Source organism: Xiphias gladius, chromosome 23, assembly GCF_016859285.1.
Source record: "Xiphias gladius isolate SHS-SW01 ecotype Sanya breed wild chromosome 23, ASM1685928v1, whole genome shotgun sequence".
Lineage (NCBI taxonomy): Eukaryota > Metazoa > Chordata > Actinopteri > Istiophoriformes > Xiphiidae > Xiphias > Xiphias gladius.
In genome coordinates this window covers 14,397,611-14,416,432 of record NC_053422.1, presented here as the reverse complement: position 1 = coordinate 14,416,432, position 18,822 = coordinate 14,397,611, and positions in this window count along the sequence as shown.

Sequence of the window (18,822 nt, the reverse complement as noted above, 5' to 3'; positions counted from 1 at the left end):
TCTGAAACTATGTTTGTGTTGATAGAATCATGCCTAAACCAGTGCACTGGTGACTGCAGTTGTTATTGTTCTTTTGGCTTTATTTCTGGGCATGCTAGCTGAGCTAATGTTTTATTTGATTTATACAATATTATATATCAAGATCATTGTCTCTTCTGTATTTTAAGGATTTAATGCCTTCTTGGCCATCTAGATCATTTTCACGTAGTCAGCTCAGCTATTGGATTAACCCTGAGGAAACAGCAAACCATGGCTAAGTGGCACAAGGTGCACCCAAACCACCCATCTGAGACAGTTTCGAGTATTGTTTTGTTGGTGCAGCCCTTGGAAACTGGATTTCTACAGCACTTCCCTAATGTGATTCTGATTAGAATTTTTAGATTTGTAGTAAGTTCTTCGGATGCTCATAAAAGTTAACATTACTAACTTGAGAACTATTTGTAATTGTAATTATAACATGTTTTGGGGCCAAATGTTACTTTTTATGTTTTTAATCATAATTTTTTACAGCATGCAAACCTACAAATAAAATGACTTCAGTCTTCTCTGCATGATCAAATCCATGTGAGAGCCGAATGTGGCCCCTTTAGCGGGCAGATTTTGATTTCTCTTGTTCTGCTTTAAGTAAACTAAACTCATTCTTTCACTAAACAGACTTGGAAGCTACTTTGATGTCAGAATTAACCTCAGTTTTGTTGTCACTGCAGCACCCACTTCTTAAATCACACAATCATGTTTGTTGATATCGCTCTGGGTTTTCACTTTTCGTCAACAGAATGGGGACCAACTGCTATTGCTTGCCTTTGTTTTTTTCCATTGTTTACCCTCCAATAGTTCCCTCCACTCTCCTCTTGCTTGTTTGATTAGATTTCAGTGTTTTTCTGCATACACAATACTGGCTTATTTGTCCACATGTACAGATGTATTTCAGAAACCTGTAGGCATTTTTTAGAAAACACAAAATATCAGACACACATTAGAGCAAAACCCCTTTCGCACCATCCATATCTCAGTTGATGCAAAGATTAATCTCCTTCTCTAATTTTCTTATTTCTGTTTCTGTTTATCTGTGTCTCCTCCTGTCAGATCTTATCAAGGAAATCAATAAAGGATAATAGCTTTCACCTAAGTCCACCTCCGAGTATAATATTACTGATGCCCCAACATGTAGAATGTTTATCTCAATATATCTCTGTCCAATTAATTCGGGAAGCATAGAGTAATGGCTGGAGGAACATGAGAGCATAATGATGAAAATAGCTTTATTCAATTTGTCCCTGCATCGGATAGGATTGTTGCAAAAATGCAAGATTCTCTTCTTTTCCTTTCTTTTCTGTGATATTCTTCTCCTGGCTCAGTATAGCCCAATCTTAAATTCCACATCTCTTAGACTAAACTAGTCTCCCAACTCAGTCCGGGTGCCACCCATAGGTCAGCAACTGCAGTTAAAAACACAGTGACAAACAATGAGAGAGAGGGCACTGCGTGATGAGACCATGATGCAATACATCACCCTAAAGTCATCAGGTTTCTAAGTCAGATTGTAACTTAAAGAGCCCAAGGAAAAATGTGTTGTATCTTACAGTACAACATTACCATATTATACTTTCATCTATCCGACTGATTTAAAAAAAAATCTCTCTCTACATTTTTTATGGAATCCTTAAGTGACAAAAACCGCTGATAATTTAGAAATAAGGTAGCACACAGCACTGACTGAACTGAAAGCTGTTTTGTGTTAGCTGATGTGGGACATCTCTGACGTAGAAATGCTGTTATGATTATCTTTAGAATCCTTATTTAACCCTTTTACTGTAAATATTTAACATGACCTAAATCCCTTGAAATAAGCATCTTACTTCAAAAGAGGAACCTTGGTTCCTCTTTAAATTTAGTCTCAAGCAGTTTATTAATACTTCTGTATATTGTACATTATAGGAACCATTAGTGACATACACAGATTATCATGGCAGCAATTAAAATCAAAGTATGTCAGCACAATACATCACAAAACAACTAATTCTTCTCTCAATTTGTAAATTCCCAGCACAAAACATGCAGGCGTACTCCCAAAATAATAAGAAATAAAAGGTACATTTTGGGTTGAGTCAGCCAAATATATAAAATGTAAAACATGCATTTAATGATTCCAACACCAAATGAATTTGTTTCATATTTCAGAGGCTGAATGAATTAGAATAAAATCCTCTATCCCTTAGTGACCCCCATTTTTAAAGCCAGAGAAAGAAACAGACAACTTAGAGAGTGAGTTTTAAGCTTTGAGAAAGATGAGATTATTATTTTTAGTTGTTATTTTCAGTGTGGAAAAAAACAAAAAACAAAAAGTAGGAATGGGATAGGGTTTTTTTCCTTTTAGTGCAGAAGCCTCAAAAAGAACCTGCAATGTCAAATTCTAATACATGTACGTTGTAATAAAATTATGTAAAGTGTCTAAACATGCATCCTCCATTCTGGTTTTGTTAGTGAGTGTTCAGCTTAGTTCTTAGCATCGTAGCAGTTTGATTTTTAGTTTTATTTCACCAGTATTTCTCTCTTACACACACACACACACACACACGCGCGCGCGCGCGCACACACACACACACATATACTGTATGCTCCTTCATGGTGATGTAATCATATCATAAATTATCAAGAGAGGGTGCTGTTGCACTGCAGAGGGTGTACCAACCCACACTTACCACTGCAAACGGCAAATCAAAGATCTCCAATACCATTACTGTTCATAATAAATGTCAACCGGCATTAAGAATTCCAAGGACAAATACTTGAGTTAATAACCCTGCATAATTATTGAGACATGATGATGAAATGTTGGGAAATTGAATGTTAAGGCGTCACCTTCTCTTACTTTCAAATGAGCATCTTGCTGAGTTTTAAGGGGAGCACGAATCCTGCGAACGAGATGAGTTCTGACTTGAGGGATGATTTATCAGGTTTTAAAGGGATTCTGGCATCACAAAAGTCTGAACAATCTCTCATAATTGTGGGACAAATGTAGACAGATTCTTCTATTTTGAGCTCTGCTCCTAGCCCCTTTTTGATATTTTTTTTTTTTAGAAGAGAGGGAGCAGCTCCCCTTCATACTTTATTCTTTTTTCTCTGACAGTGAGAGATGGAAAGTGATGAGAGAAAGATGCAACAGCACAGGATGAGCTGCAAACATTGTACTATATTGATTGATGGTTGTTAATACATACCACATGTGTACCATTTTGCTTTCTTATATATTATATATTTCTGGATTTAGGAGGAATGACCGGTTCCATAAATTACCAACCACTGTTACAGGCACAGAATTTTGGATTTCTCTGAACACATTTTTCATCTGCCAGATAAATGATAACGCTGCCTAATTGTTTGCTTTGAAAATACAGTCTCAGAACTTCAGTATAGATCAGTTGGTCTAATGCTCACTGAATGATTCTTAAAAAAAAAAAAGGGGGGGATTTGGATGGTTTATTTTTCAAAACGGTATTCTACGGAAGACTGAGAAAGAAAAAAAAACAGCATGTGAGGGATCATCTTCACCACGGGGACGAAAGACAAGATGGATCCCTCTACAAGTGCCACAACAAACTGTCAACTTAGAATACGATTGTCTCGTCAAGCCTGCTTAAATAAGCCTGTTAACATGGCACTTTTGATATCTTGCGATACAGTGCCATGTCAGGCAAAATGCTGTGTCTTCTCTTCCCGGGTGATAGCAAATAGATTTTACACTGCAACAATTTTTCGCTGAATTCAGAGAGAGGCAAAGATTTAACATATCACACAGGCAGTGGGACAATATCTAACAACAGAGAGATGTGTTTAGCGTTCAGCTCGACAGTCCAGGTGAATTTGAGAATTCACCTGCTTGAGGACCTACACCACAAACCATGGCCTCTTAGTGACATTGTTGGTGATGAAGTAGTTAGCTTAGCTTTCATGAGTCTAGCACCGATACAAAGAATGACAGTTGCTTTTCTCGTCTGATCAAAGGCAGCCGACAAGTGCTGTAGAATGTTTCTCCCTCCATCCTCCCCCCACACCCTGTCTCTAACTAATGATAGTTGAATACATTGTCATCTCATTATCTTTGAAGAGGGGAAAGATCCCTCCCGTATGAGTGGGCACTGTGTCTCTTGCCATCAGATGGGCCCTAAGATTGGTGAAGCGCATTCTCGTCTCATTATGCTGAGTGAGAGATATCAGACACATCCCATCTGCCTAACGCCCTCCACACACATGCTGCCATGGTTCAGCCATACAGGCTGGTTCACAAATACTGAAAGTAGTTTATCTGTAATTCTATAACTCAGCTACGAGACTGGTATTCTAAGCCGGTTCAGACACTGCTATCAGCTATATCACTGTATGCTTAAATATCGCTGTCAGTATTAAGAGAATAAACAATTACTTTGGATCCAATTGGTTATTGGATGAGTATAAGCAGGACTGGCTATTACAGTGGTTACCATCAAAGAGCCCTTGACTCTTAGACATGTGTCTTGTCTGCATTTCATATCATCGTTAATATTGCAGCATATCATGTAGTTTATTTTTTAATGGTTTTAAACTAGAACACAAAACTCGTTTACCCCCAGGCAACTGGCTGCAAGGCTTTTAGTGGTTCCTCTTCACAAATGAAAGGAGAAAAAAATTTCACTTGTGAAATCCCTCCCAATTTTCCAATTTGCAAACCCATCTCCAGGGTAAAGAAACAGTACTTAAGAACCTATTACACAATCACACAATCTGATGGAATCACGCCACAAACTGCAACCTGAATAATCAACGTGATAAGGTTCATATACAGGAAATATATACTTTTAAATTAAACTTTTCAACTTTCAATTAAAAAAAAACTGCAGTCCAGTTACATTAGGTATAATTTTGCTGCTTGTGTGACCATTCTAATATAAATGTATGGTGCTCAAAGCCAAAAGCCACCAATAGTAATATGTGACAGAAATGCCAAATTGGTCCCAGTTTCTCTTGACTGGCTCTAACAGATGTCATGGGCCGATTGCCAAAACATCTTATCGTGGACACAGTACAGTGAAACCAAAACACTGATCTACATGATGGATGTCAGATCAAAATGAATCCAGCCATGGTTTTACCAGCTTTGAATTCATGCATGGGGAAGCCTGTCAGGGGCGAGAGATGATGTGGACACTGGCTCTCACTGTTTGTCAAGATTTTACATCCCTCCCCCTCGCTACTCGTTTGAAGCAAGTCATCTGCTGTCTAGCAGCTTGCTGCCAGTACGCCTGAGAATCTAGATTCAACATTTGTGGACTTCTCACAGGAATGAATGCAATTAAACTGTTTTGTGGGTGTGAAGCCTCCCTTTGCATACACCGTGCAATTTATCATTTTAATGGGCCTCAACTTTCCCAGGGAACATGCTTTAATTTGGTAACTACACTTGTCTATTCCTTATTTTATGCATCTAATTCTGACAGTAAACCAGTGACCCATCAATGGCACTTTTTTTTTTTTTCATTGCAGTTTTGCCTTTTTGGAAGACTGGGCAGAATAAAGAAATACAGAACTAAAAGCAGACTTTTGAAAGTTGAACATCAAATGATGTTTTGACATCAAATGGAATAATAAGGAAACATCAAAACCTGAAAAAGATCACATACGCAAACAACCCAATTCTTTAAATGAGATGTGTTGTTTGTTTTCTGACTGATATAACCATGATGACAAAGTTGCACTTGTCCAACTCACTTTCTAAACCTTTGCAGCATCCATAATTCCGAGAACATCATGTCCACTTCAATTACAAAGGTCCTAGCTCCCTGAAGGACACACAATATACATTTTACTGCTTTTTTTTTTCCAGATAAATCTTTTGCAATGCCAGGGAAAAAAAAAAAAAAAAAAAACATCTAGTGTTGCTTGTGTGCCACTATTGTGTCTGCTATGCCTCTTACCCCATATGATCTTTCTCTCGGCACATTACTGCTGTCCCTGCAACACCCGCTTACGAATTACCTCCAGAACTAAATCACTTCCTTTGTCAGACACGACTGCCTTTCTTTCCCTGACCCATTGCTTACTGCTATTGTTAGTGAAGATGAACAGCCAACGACAATTAAAGGTGTGGACCATTACTTCTGCTGTAAGGAAGGTTAGGACTCATGCTTTACAGCCTGAGGGAGTGTACTGCCATATCTACATCTGTCATCCAGAGCCATAATGGACGACCTTTGAATGGATGAAGAGCCAACAAATGTCCACTGCTCTGCACGCTTTGGGTCAGGTTTATGCAGCCATGCCGGACGCCTGAAGGATGCAGGCTGAGAATATTATTGAACCGTAGTGAAAGTAAGATAGAGAAATGCGGGCTGCTGCAAAAAAGAAAACACAACCAAGCAGAAAAACTACAAGCCTAACACAACACAATGGGAATTTATTTGAAGCTGTCTGCAATTTGTCAATAGTGTAAAAAAAAAAACCTAGCTCACAATGTTAATTGTAGATTCTGTTTAGGTGATATTGTCTTTATGTTTGGCGTAGGCCTGATATCAATCACTAGTTGCTCATCAGTTTTAATTGTTTAACTGCTTTTGTTTGTAAAAGTGGCCCATGAGGGTTTAATACACCACTTTGCAGTGCATTTAACATTACAGTGCAATCTGAAGACTGGTTTAGAAAATACTAAATGTATACAATTGCTTACTATTATCATAAATTTGGTTTGCACAGGTAAGAGTACTATGAAGGCACTTTTATGGGGACAAAATACAGTATTAACTCACTGGTTACTCAACAGACTCGTTACTCAAGTTGTACGAATTACATGATACCAATATCAGTAGTAATGTTGCTCAACGCAAGGAAGCAACATTTTGGAAACCTAATGTTATCTGCTTTGCTGCCTGCTTTCAGTGTGATTTTAACTAACATATTTTCAGGGTAAAATGTCAGAACTATTACACCAGGTAACTGAAATTCATGTAATATATGGGGAGACAGCTGTTTGACTCACTGATTGACCTGTTGATTTTTTAGCTTCTAATGAACAGATCTTGAGTTAAGACAGTAAAAGTTAACAGAAAAATTCTGCTTAAGTCATAAAATGTACTACAATTTAGTGGCTTCTTTCCCCCAGTTAAATCTTTGGTACCATCTTGCTGTGTTTTTGTACAGCACTGCCCAGAATGATGATGCTTCTGTGTTGTAATAGGTGTAAAAGCTGGTGTTGTTGTCTTTTCTTGCAGCCATATTGGCCAAAGCTGCTTATGCTTTACCCTATCCTCTACTTCTGTTTACCGTTAAAAAAAAAAAAAAAAAGTTTATATACACACACACACACACACACACACACACACACACACACACACACACACACACACACACACACACACACACACACACACACACACACACACACACACACACACACACACACACACACACACACACACACACACATATATATGTGCATATATATAACTTCCTGTGCAGCAAGGGATTTTCCCAGGAAAGTCCTGCCAGACATGGGTGATTTGAGTAACAAAAGGGAAATTAATTCCCGTAAAAACATTACAAATTAATCTTTAAATAACTTTAAATCTTTCATATCTATCTTACGGTGAAATGTTCTCAATTTAAATACCATAGAGAAAGACAGGTCAGGTCAAACCTACTTTAAATCACTGGAGACAAGACCGACTTAACTCTACACATGCACAGTGATGAAATGACAGTTATGTGAATGCATCAATAAAAAAAAGAAATTTCTAAAGTAACAATAACGTGCAAATACAGTGAAGTGAGATTGTAAAACTGAAGACTTCTGCTACAGTGCTTCAGCTGTAGGCGATGTTCTGTAACTACCTACAGATGGGATCTGAACAGAGACACACCGGGATTGATTAATCAATTTTTAGAAAATTTTGTTTCTTGCTTACCCCCAGGCAATCAGCATCACACAGGCAAAACCCACACGGCAGCCATATTGCCAGGAGGATTGCCCACGGTGGACAAAAGCTGAACCTTTCTTATCCTCCTATAGCCTGGTGTCTGAATCTGATAGCGTATGCATGCAGATAACAAGTTCAAAAGATTAATTCTCTTCTTACTACACTTTTTTTTTCTGCATAAAAATCTCTTGTACTCAGAGTAGCCCAAGTCTTTTGTTACATAGCCTGTATCTTGGTGAAGAATTTCCCTTCAAATTCATCCTGAGGCTCATGCCTGATGCCCCATGCAGAGGTGTTAAATTATTTAAGTTGAATCTGTATTTTGTTATAGAAGGGAGTTGCAAGGAATACCAAAACATATCAGGTTACCAGCTATGAGGGCTGCTTTGGGTGAATTAAACGCATGATATTGACCTTGTAAATAGTGGATTTGTACACCTGATCATTACAAAATATTTCCCTTGACTGGCCCTAAGCACATCACATTCTGGCGTGAACTAAAGAAAGATTTCAATGCATAGTGCCAAATTTTAACTAAAAAGGCAAAGTAGGCTCACATTAATATGTCAAAGTATACAATACAGCACCACATACAGTCTTTGAGAAAATACAATGAAGCAAAAATTAAAATTATAAACAATTAAAATATAAAATGTGAACATAGTGCTTGGGTAAATAGTGAATGCCACCAGTTTAATATGTCCAGTGTCCACCTTCTCCTCTCTTGCGCTGTACTGTATGCCTTATGTCCTTCACAGCACAGGAAACCATACATAAAGACCAGGCTTCCCAGCATGCCTCAGGCTCTCCAACATAGTTGCCAGCAGGATGCAACACTGCGAAAGGTGCTGCCTCTTTAAGTCTCCTGTGTGGCATGTTAAGCAATGGTAATCTGCCGCAGTGCAGACAATAAATTCCACTGCATAACTAGGCATCGCCATGACATCGTACCTGGATGGAATATCATATGGGCAGATGGAGGGATAGATGGATGGAGGCCGTGCCCCTTGCAGAATAAATATGCATCCCTAGTGTTGACACAAACAGGATGAAATCTGACAACTACTTGCAGAGTCACCATTTCTGTATTAGAGACAAAAAACAGGGATGTGCATTAATTATTTTTCCCTAGCTTAGTGCTGGTTTGGTCAACATGTGATTCATCTGTTCAGTGCAACAATGGAGCTCAATGCTATGACAAATCTGAAGGCCTGGGCCGTCTTCCCAGCTTAATAGTGTGCCATGTGGAATGATGTAATGCTAAAACACTGCAAAACTTGAGTGCTCACCAGCTTTAGTGAGGGCAGGGGAAAGAGGGAGAAGCAGACTGGAGAGAAAGAGAGAGAGAAAGAGAGAGACAGACACACAGAAGGAGACTCAAAGGGCCTGATTACTGCATATCATCTAGAATACAACTTGTACCACACAAATCTCCAGTGAGATCCCCATACTGTTGGAGTATGATAACAGAAATGAAAAGCTAGTTTGTGCTGGGGCTCTCTTAACACAGCCGCCTCGCAGTGTTGAGGAAAGTGATCTTTGAATGTTCACTGCATGACTTAGACAGCAACTCTGCAGTTACTTGACAAACTGAAAGCTATTTCAGGCTGTCACAAGCAAAATTATTTGGAACACCCTGTAGCAAGGACCTATAATCCCCAACAAAGAAATGTTATTATTCACAACAGTGTGAAAAGAGACAGACCAAAGCTGCCCTGTACTAAGTGTAGGTTTTGCTACGGGTTTTGATCATTTTTATTCTCACTTTTTTCATGAAAATTATTAGACAGGCTTTTTATTCTTTTCACTTCTTTCAAGTACACTTGATAACACTTGATAAAACAGCTCTTTACATAGATATTGCTTCTTACATAAAGGAAACCAGTCAATCCCATTTTTACATGTGACAGCATGCTGTCAAATGTAATGAGAAATGCTAAATTAGATGCAGAGAAATACAAAGATTATTGTTTAATTCTCCTAATCCATTTATATGATCTCTTCCATAAATGTAATTGTTAAACCTCAGCATGCAGTATTAATTATTTAGATTATTTAGAGGCCACACTACATGAATACAACATTGCCTAAAAGTAAACTTAAGCTATTATAACATAATGAGAGACTGATAAAAAATGTTGCTCTCAACTTCAAAAATTAAAATACTTTGTTGAAATTGAGGACAAACATCCACATCAGGTTAATGAATTTCCATAAACATTGGCGAGGTATTACAAGAATAACATTTTGTTCCAGGTTCATGCAACCCAGATTTAAATTGCTTGAAATGAAAATCTGATATGATTATTATTATTATTTTTTATCTCCAACTATAGTCTGTGGGCATATTTTAATCTCATCTCACACTGAGCAAAATATACACAAAGAACACATATGAGATCTTGATCAGAGATTTCAAGAGAATAATCGTCTTAATCCGCAGTTTTGTATTACATTACCACCCAAATTACATTATATCATTAGGCAACATAATTGCAGTTTGTATTTTAAATCATAATTTAGAGAAAAACATTAGATCCAAGGTCTAATGAGGCTGGATTCTTAAAAGGTCTCATAAGAGTAGTTTCTTCATGGTAAGTCTTTATTATTGCACGGCACAAAAATCAATTACAGTTTTATAGAGAATCTTGATCCCTTATGGGAAATTCAGCAAGGAACACTTTGCATTTTTACAGGTCTTCAGGATTTAGATGGCAAACGAAAAGCATTCAAAGGTGACACGTCCTGGGTGTTTCAAAGCAAAAGTCATGCCTCCTTCTCATAATGATAATACTTATAATAATGAAAACCAACTCCAGTATTCAAGCAGTAGTATTCCTGTGTTCAATCACTAAAACCCTATTTAACAGCATATACTGAAATACTGTTTTGTTGCCTTTTTGATGACTATATGACAAACTTGGTATCCAACATTCATGGTCGATTTTCCATTTCTATTCAGATCCCAGACCAATTTGTTGCAGCCCGTAGAAACATGCTCTTTACTATGCATGGTGTTCTAATACCCTTGGCCCTTTTTGGACAAAAGGCAGGGCAGAGAGCCAGGGGCATTTCATTTCATGCTCTGCCTCCTCAACCCCAGATGTTCACCTCGAAAACATCTCCACTGAAACAGGTATGAGCTTAATGGCCTGCAAATTGCCCCGAGCTCAGGTAATGAAATGCAACCTCTGTATAATTTTAATTGAGAAGTCTGGATGGAAATCAAATGATAATGTGCTCCATGCATGGAAAGTTTTCAAGTAACAGTGAAATTTGTGTCTGGTGTGTAAGTGTTGCTTGGGCTAAGGTAAATGGCTTTTTCCTCGTGAGCCTCTCTTCATTTTAAATGTGGATTGCATGGTTTAATAAACGGGTTGGTCATGACTTAGCATCTGGTAAATGAAGCAGAGGATGTACACACCTCTGAATGCACAACAGTGCTCCATATTTACAATTCAATCTGACAGGGTGCCTATTAGAAGCCATAAAGCTGCTCAACTGTTAGATAAGATACCCTCAATAACCCCCACCCCTCCGCCTCAACACAGACACACATAATTCCTGCAGTTAACATTGTTCAGTCAGTGTGTCTTAATTTATATTACATGTAATCTCTGTATGTTTGTTTATTGTGAGTATTGTACAGAGCAGTGCCCCTGTATGTAATTACCCATTATTGTTTCAACAGGTTTGCAAGGAAGCAAAACATTAAATGTTGCTTAAACATTGCATTGATTGATTTTTTTTTTTTTTTTGGCCACTCAAAGTTTATATGGCAAAAGTGTTAGCAAAAAAATGCCTATTTAAACATCCAGCGGACACATAGCAACATTTGCATTCATTCATCTTTCAGATGACCTGACAAATGTAAACTCAATACTCACTCTCTTTTTGTCTCTGTTTTGGTCTCCACCATCTCCCGAAGGAAATATTTGGCTTTTTAGCTCCTAAATGCTCCACTATGTTCACTGGCTAGACGCTAATTTTGTCTGACTGCTGTTTGCTGCTGGGCAGGTAGCGTGCTGTGTGTGTATCAGAGCTTTTTCACTGAAACTCTGCTGTTGGAAATAGGGTTGATGATAGTGTTGAGACTGAACGAAAACAGTTAAGTCTCAGGCCGTAAAACCATAATATTGAGCTGAAAGACTCCACAATGCTTTGTAGAGTTGAGGGAAACTGCAGTGTCAGGTGATAATTCTCTGTGGGCTTATCACTACAAGTGACACCTTTCATGTTGCAAGTAATAGTAATTTTTTTCCATTGTTCATATAAATATATTAATTAGTGCAGCTTTGTCAACAGCTTCTACTCACTGAATATGAGAAGCATCCTCTTCCTTTAAGCTCTAGTAAACTAGATTTACACCACAAGTTAGGTGACAGAGAAGAGGTCACAGTCAACAGGTGTCAGCAATGCAGAGACACTATCAGTGTACTGCACTATGGAATGGGCTTGGAGGACTCAGGGCAACCCAGATTTTGTCAAACTGTCAATTGAAGCCCTATCAATGCGACAAATATAGTATTTGAACCTAAACTTGAGTGACCATGACATGATTTAAAAAAAAAAAATGAAAAAAAAAAAAAACACGGTGTGGATGTTGAGATATAGCTCATGTGTTTGAAATACTACTGAGAGCCTGGCTGGTGAACAGTTTACCAAAAAGCAATTTATCTACAGCAAATTATATGTCTTCTTCGCTGTATTATTTGACATGAGGTGCAGAAGTGCAAACTAAGTGAAGTGCTGGTATCATCACCAGACACCACTGCTTATTTGTCACCTGTCGCACCTCTCCCAGATGTTCACGAGAGACCTGATGAGGTGCACTCTCCCTCTCATTGTCTCTCCAGTCTTCTTAAGGAAGAGGATGGAATTTGTGCTCTGCCTGAAGTTGACTCTCAAGAATGTTGCACAGGTCCACAAGAACACACATACACACACACAGATAGATACACTTAGGGTGTGGATGGACCATATTTGAAAGCCTTCTGACAGGCAGCAGGTGATCGCGCCAAGGCCAGCTGCTCCTGCCCCACCTCTGCTCAGCTGTCCGAGCCCAGAGCAACCTTTGAACAGCCTATTACCCTGACACAGCACCAGGGGAAAGCAATCAGCTCCAGAGGTGCACCGCTCTCACACCAGATGGTGTGGGAGATGAATCGGGCCATTATATTAGTGCTGGATAATTCCTCAGATGAAGCTAATTAAAAAGAAAAATAAGTGCTATCCTCCCTCTTCTTACCTCCTTTGAAATCTGAATGGAAACTCCACTGACACCCTTTCACTTCATGTAAAAAGAGAAACAGGCATTTTTGAGATTCCTCTGATTAACTTTCCTCTAAATTTCAAGAAATAAAGATTTTTTTAAAAACAAAATGAGATAACCACAATTGGAAAAAATACATTCCTAACTAAAATGATTGAAAGAAAATCTGGTGCTTTGTTTTCGGACAAAGAACGCTGTTGACAAAGTAGATACGCTTTACAGACGGGAACCTGTGTATTTTAATTAAACTAAATAAGATCATAATCTGATGAGATCATCAGCACAGGATTGTTTTTATCTAAGTATATTTATAATGCATGTACAGTTATACGATATGGAGATGCTTGTATGAAGATATTAAACACATCAGGAAACAGGAAATTCGTTTGAAATAGGGAAGCTTTCTATAACCTGTCAACACTTGAGATTTTAAAATGACCTTTTTCATCCATGCTCAAAGTCAAAAGCACTCATTAAAGTACAAAATAGAGGTACAGCATCGTCTTACACGCATCTTCCTTATTTTAACCACTCTGAATGTAGTTTGAGTTTACATGGAAAGCTGTGAAATTAACTTTGTGCCTGGTATTGTTTGTAGTCACACCGTGAAAAATACAGTTGAAAAAGTATGTCAAAGAGCTCTGTAAATATGGTACCTGCATTGGCTTAAGCCCAGGCAGACAGAGACAGACGACACCAGAATGTGAATCTCAGTTAGCTTTAAAGGATTTAGGTAAACTCTGAAACAGTGCTTATTGCTCTCTTATCCACTTTTGTGTTAATGAAAAGCATGTCCTGAATCTGTCAAGGGAGATTAGGTGAATATCATTACTATTGTCCTTTTGCCAATGTAGATTCACTGTATCCACATGGATTATAGTCCAGCCCATTCCAACATGTATTACCTCTCTCTGCCGAGGAAACTTCAGGAAGGTTGAGCTAGAAAGAGCTAGAAACCATGTGTCACGGGGAATTCAGAGTGTATCAAAATCTGAGAGGTGGTTCCTACTTTTGACTACACCAATGCAATCCCAAAATCACAGTACTGAACTTAAGAAAGATGATAAGATTCCCTGACCATGATGTCTGTCCACTGAGTTCAATCACAGCCAAAACTGATTTTTCTGTAATGAAAGATTTTTATTCAATTTCGACAACTTGGATTGTCTCATATCAAACTGAGACAGGGCCTAATGCCTTTAAATTACATCACATTATCATATACAGAAAGAGAAATCAACAATGCCTATTGTCTTGTAAGGCTGATCCAATCAGATATGTAATCAACAGACAAGAAGACAGATTTCTATGATATATCATCTTTATTAAGGGACAGCACTGATATCTTTCATGCTTTAATTGTAAATGAATTACAATTTACCCATATTGTGTCCTTAAGCTCTGAAGTTCATTTGGCCACCTAACCGATGATCACTTTATGAAGTATACCATAACATTTCAGACTGATTTCTTTCCCCGGTGCGTTAGTTCTATAATGCTCAGTGCTGAGCATTTTGTTAGTCTTTGGTGTAAAAAAGTTTTTAAAGACAGATCCCCAAATTATAGTGTACAGGCTTGTTCAAATTCAGTCTTTCGGCTGCTCTGAGTGCTCATCTATGGCTCTCAGTGGCTCAATACCACAAAACAGACTTAATGTGTTGATGTTTCCTTTAAATGCCACGAAAATTCATATCAAAGCCAAATTATTCGTATTCAGAATGCTGTGCGTATTTCCATGCTGTTCTGGAGCTTAACTCTCAACTTGGGCACAACATCAGAAATAATTAAATCATTCATCTCAAGCTCCTGCCCCTTAGCTTTTGAAATCAGGGGCAAAAAGCTCTTGGCCTTAATTTCAAGAAAATAGATAGGTTCACCTGCCAATGCCTGGAGATACCTTGAGGGCTTTTCCAGGAAAAGTTGCGAGAACTAAATTATACTTTTAAATTAACCAATTAAAAAAAAAGAAAAAAAACATGTCTTGCTTTACATGTTTATAGAATTTCTTGAGATGAAGCCATATCTGGACTACACATTTAATACATTTGTAGTTGAATATATTTCTATATTTTTTTTTAACATTTTCCACAAATGAAAATTGTAAGAATTTCATATCCTTTTGAAATTGGTTTGGAATAGCGTCTCTTAAATATTCAGATTATACAAACACTGAAAGATTAACAAAAGGATTAAAGCAATCTAAAGTCTCATTTCTTGTTGGATTTTTCAGAACTAAAAGGTACATTTATTCATGGCAGCAGTCAATTACGGCATGTCAGTTCAGAGGAGTGAATCCCGCTTATCAAAGGTCATACTGCTGAGTTGAACACTTCCACTGCAGCCAATGCAATGTTTAGTGTTTAGCCCAAAGCCCTCTGTACGTATTCAGCATTTTAAAAAAATGCTTGACAAAAAAAAAAAACGGGGCTGAGGATGTCAACTCAAAATAGAAAAACGTCAAACACATCCAGAAAATGCAAAACAGCCAGTTGTGCAGTCAGTGTACGTTGGTGTTAGTCAAAAATACATCAGAGGCATGCGAGCTGCTGTCTGAACTGTTGCACCACCTAAACTTTACGTTAAGGCACATGTGCAGTGGTCCACAATAGAAAGGATTCAACAGAAGAGTTTACCTCAATTTTGTTATTGAAATCCCACCCTATTCTAATTCTCTGCAAAGCTTCAACCTGCAATTTATTACTGTTCACTATTCACTTCTCACTTAACTAAAGTGGAACTGTGTAAAACTGAATCAAACCCTCTGCTCCACAATTTTTCTGTTACTGTCACAAGACCTAGACCCTTTTTACAGATCCATCACCAGCACTGAAGTATTAGTCTGAACACAGCGCGGAGCTGAGGGAATTTAAAGAATGAATACAATGATGCCATATATATGCAGAATTTCTACAGAATGAAATTTGTTTTAAAACAGCAATGAAGTTGGGAGAAAGATGGTCCCTTTAAAATACAAAGAATATATCTTAAACGTCTTCAGCAATTTCAGTGGGGTTTTAACATCATAATTTCGATATTACTGGGCACACCAAGAGATCACCTGCCAGTATCTTGTCAAGATAAGTTTGGTACTTCAAACTTAGTTCAAAGCGTTGAAGAGGACTTAAAGCATAAATGAGACTGTCAGTGCCACAGGTTACAGGCTATCACTGAAGCTACGATCAGCTTAAAAATTCATAGAGTATCGATCCTTACACTTGAGCAAAGTTAAATACCAACTATAAAGGCAATATTGATGTATATAGTTCCTGGAGTATAATGTTTAAGATATAAGTTCAGGAGACCACATATTATAGGCCCCAGAGGAGCTCTGCTCAGGTCTCTATTACTCATGTAATGTGCAATACTCTAAATGTTGTAGAGTACGTCTTTTTTAGTTGACTGAGGAAAATGTGAGGAATTAGGGCTGTGTGTACATGCAGGTATTTCTGACTTTTCTTTGCTTGCACAACAGCAACAGAATTAAGTTGAGCAATTTTGAATTGGATCTGGATTTTTATTTTTTTAAACAAAGAAAAGAAAAAAGGGCAGTTTAGAGAAATTCAAAGTCGTGCTTGTCAGATTTTTTCCTTGGGTTATAGACAGGAAGAAAAAAAAAAAAAAAAAATCAGTCAAGCTGGTCATTTGCTTCTCTCTGTACAACTGTAACTCCAGGCCAGTGCTCAACCCTGTATAACAGCTAATCATGCAAATGGCATCAAGAGTGCCACTTTTGTCTATTTCAAAAGGTGAGACACTGTGCCCACACAATACAGGCATTTACACAAGTATCCACACATCTACATAAAACCAACACAAGCATACACTCAAAAACACATACTGTAGACAAACATCACAAAATTTCCATACAGTTACCATTAACAGCCATTCTATCACGCAGAAGCTGCCAGACTACATGAGAGATATACAATCAGTGGCAGAAGTAATCCATAAACTAACCATGCACTTGTCCAAGGTGTAATTTCCATTTTAAGATGTGATTGCATGCAGTTGCTGAGTGAAGAGAATTGGGATTCTGTTTATATATATTTTCTCTATTGATTTTCCTATCACCAGCTGGATACTGCATGATTTAAAAGGTTTGTCTTGCATCTTACCACACAAAATGTCAAGTTATAGACTGTTTCTAACTAGTAAATAAGGCAGTGTTTGTTTGTTTCTCACACTCAAAACCGATGTTATTGCTATTTAATGACCAAGTTAATTCCATGCCTTGAAATTTCAACACTTTGGCTTTGGACAGAGAGATGAGCAACCATATAACTGTAAATTAAAAACACACAAAAATAGTATATGCAAAATAGATATGAACATAGTGTAAATGCAACCTTGAAATGCTAATACTTTGCAAGTCTCAAGAGTTTCTCTGACAGATACTCTGAAGAATAGTTTGATGTTTATGTAAATCATATCTTGCTGACAGATGTAATGCTGTCTTTGGAAGTGCAAACAAAGAAAAACGGGGAAGGGGAAAGTAAGCACTGAGGAGCACGTCTATTGTTTCGACAGCTTGTGTCCCCAGCATCTGGCATCAAGCAGGAACAGCATGTCAAGATTAATGAAATGTTACTTTTATTGATCTACAGCATGCGGTATATAAATATATACTTCTTTAGAAACTGCAGGCACTCATATACTACCCAACAGCGAGTGCAAGCGCAGTTTGTAAAGTTTCTGAAGTTTTAGGGCTGCAAACACAAAAGACAAGGTTTCAGCCATACTGTACCATCATTTAAAAACAAATGTTCAGCGCACGGTTTAGGGAATAGATAATCTTAATGTCTTCCTTGCTATATTCCGGGGCTTTAAATTCCAATCAATGAAGTGAAATTAAAGACCATGTGAATGACTTTCAGCGCGAGTCGACTGAGCGGACTTGTTAGTGGGAGCAGGGGCACGGTGACAAGAGCGTGGCAGAGACTGCTCCCTCACTCTCCTCTCCCCATTTAATTTTCCAATCCACTTCCTCCACATAGTTAGGAGAAGTGAGTTTTGTTCTGGTTTGATACACCATCTAATGAGAGCTACTAAGAGCCTGTTGAAATCATTCCCTAATAACACATTCTGAAGGCTGTGAATGAAGAATATTTTTCCTCTCTCTCCATTCAGGGTTTAATATATTCTTTCACTCACCTCTGTTCCATTTCCATTCCTCCACTGTGTTTCTCCACTTTCATTATCTGTATTTCTGGGCAAAAAAAAAGACTTTGAACAATCATTACACTTTGATTTTATATGATTTTAACAAGCGATGCATTATGGTTTAACAGTATATGGTCCCCACGGATGTACTCCCAAAAAAAATCCAAGAAAGAAGTCTTTGAAACGGCCCCAAAATGAGCAGCAAAGGGTTTGATATTTTTTCCATGCAGAGATTCACAGATGTAAGTGTTGATGCAAGCATAACTTCTTATCTCAATAAGACCATAGGCTTTACCAGGTAACCTTGATTTGATCCGATATTGGTCACACATCTACCATTAAAATGTGTTAAGATCCTGCTTATCAGGCATATATTGTGCAGGCTTCTGATACTTTTGTACCAATAATTAATTATTCAACACTCTGCATGGACAGATGCCCTAT